This window comes from Chrysochloris asiatica, unplaced genomic scaffold, assembly GCF_000296735.1.
Source record: "Chrysochloris asiatica unplaced genomic scaffold, ChrAsi1.0 scaffold00095, whole genome shotgun sequence".
Classification (NCBI taxonomy): Eukaryota; Metazoa; Chordata; class Mammalia; order Afrosoricida; family Chrysochloridae; genus Chrysochloris; species Chrysochloris asiatica.
Genome location: NW_006408613.1, coordinates 9,295,032 through 9,297,445, shown reverse-complemented (window position 1 = coordinate 9,297,445; position 2,414 = coordinate 9,295,032). Strand labels below are relative to the sequence as shown.

At 39.4% G+C, this 2,414-nt stretch overlaps 1 protein-coding gene across 1 annotated transcript in view; it reads left to right on the top strand.

Moving 5' to 3' along the window:
• CSMD1 (CUB and Sushi multiple domains 1) overlaps positions 1-2,414 on the top strand; it is a 2,529,117-nt gene that overhangs the window by 296,220 nt on the left and 2,230,483 nt on the right. The gene's annotated exons all lie outside the window — the stretch shown is intronic.

The window sequence follows — 2,414 nt, the reverse complement described above, 5'->3', positions numbered from 1 at the left end:
GTGATCAAGATGTGGGCTTCCCTTTTCACTCTTCTCATTGCTCAACTCAGAGTAACTTTCACAGGTGTTGTCTTCCTCCCTGGTATACGGCAGTTGATATTGGTTCTTACCTGGATTGTGGAGTTTTGTAGGGTGTGATTGTAGCTTGACTATATGCAGCAAATGCTGTCTCTTCTTGGGTAATATAGGGAGAGAAAGAGTCTCCCAAAGGTAAAAGGGGGAATAAAAACAAGAAAACAGCAACAGCAAAAAAAAAAAAAGAAAGAAAAATGAAAAAGAAAAAGATAAAACTACCAAAAAACAACAAAAACACAAAAAAACTAGATTGGATATTGTAGTCTATAATCACAGAAAAGGGAGAGGAGGGGGAAAAGAAAAAGAAAAAGAAAAAGAAAAAATCTGTAGCCTCATATGAGCATGATTTTAATATCCGCTTTTAGCTTCTTGCCTTCAAGGCTGCCTGATAAATTTTAAGATGCCATTGTTGGTTATTATGCTGTAGTTTAGGATTTAATTTTTGGCCACATCCCTAGGTTTTGCCTTTTCCCTATTAATAAACAGTTCAGGGCTGGCTGCTGAGCTGTCTGTTTCATGCAAATGCTGAGAGTATCTGTGCACATGCATGTCAGAAGAACCCACCTGTGGTGGGGATTGGGGCGTGTCCACTCATGCAGGCACCCCCTCTAGTCACAAGAATGGAGGTGCACAAACAGTAGGTGGAGGGGTGCAATGGACAGATACCAAGAAAAAAACAAAAACAAAATCAGAACAAAGCAAATCTGACAGTGTTTTATCCACCTTTACTCCAAGGTTCCTGCAGCATTATTCTGTGGTGGATCTGCTTGCTCTCCTTCTTGGTTTTTCCATTTGGTCTTGCTCAAGTTGTTGGCTCTAGGCTGCCGAGACTGGCAGATTCTAAAGTATAGGATTCCTTATTTCTGCTACAAGTTCCATTAGATATAAGCCTTCAAACTTTTTATATATTGTTAGATATGTTGTTCAGTGTTTTGGAGCTCTGTGCTGAATCCGCTTTGTCTAGTATTCTGTGGTACTGCTGATGGAAAACTTGACTGCACTTCTCCACCATCAAGCTCTGCCTCTAGTCTATATACTTTTGAAGATAATATATCCACCTGTCTAACTCTTTCCCAAAGAATTCTGTGTGCTTTGATTTATATCATTTCAAGATGACAACTTGAACATCCTTGAGGGACTCAGCTGTTGCTCCTCTTAAATATTTTGGAAATAAAAATAATATCTGACAAAGCAGTATCTGAGCAGTAGAGTAAATAGGGTGAGGGGTTATGGGGTAGGGGTATCAGAGTAGAGTTATCAGAAAAATTGTCAAAGACAGCCCTTGCTTGATACTCTCAAAGAATGCTGAGATGACATCATGGGAAAGAAAACTCGACCCAACTTCCCTGATCTTTTTGTCACCAACACAAAACTGTTCAAATTTCTTAAAACCTCTTCATAGTAAGCCGCCATGATCATCCTGTGTACTTTGAGAAACACAATCACGATTACCCTTTCGGAATCCCTAAAAGCAGTGACTCAACCTTCTGTGCTAATCTTTCTGCCATGAATATAATTGGCTCAGAAAATTCCCTAGGAGACCACTGTTTTGATTGGATCCTTTTTTGAAGGCACTCTAATGAGACTAAGACAGGTATCACTGAGAGAACTTATCTGTAGTAAGGTACTGATCACCCAAACATGCCTAAACATGTTTGGCTTGAAATAAACCTATATATGTATGAAATAGATTCCTAGAAACAATGCATTTTTATTTGCCCTCATATCTAAACATATATATTTATGTCATTGTTAAGTGCTGTCAAGTTGGTTAGACTCAAGCAATCCTGTATAGGGTTCCCAAGTAGGTGCTGGTGAGCTTGAACCGCTGACTTTGCAATTCAAACCCACCTTGCTGTCCCATGCATTAACCCTCAGCACCACACCAGGAGGGGTAATTAGATATGTGTGGGGTATCGTGTGCATGTAATCCCATTTGTGGGCTTATTTTATTTGTTACTATATAAATATATTATAATTTATTTAATCCCCCTCTGACAAATGGACTTTTATATTAATTCTGTATTTTGAAGGACATATATGTTGTTGTTAAGTGCTGTTAAGTTGCCTCTGACTCACAACGACCTTGTATAGGGTTTCAAAAGAGAAGCTGGTAGGTTTGAATTCCCAAGCTAGTGGTTTGTAGTCCAGTGCTGATCCTACAACACAATACCAGGTCTCTCTCTCTCTCTCTCTCTCTCTCTCTCTCTCTCTCTCTCTCTCTCTCAAGACTCAAAGCAACCCTGGATTGGGTTTCTGAGGCTGTTAATCTTTATGGGAGTGGAAAGCCTCATCTTTCTTCCATGGAATGACTGGTAGTTTCAAATTGCTGATGAAGT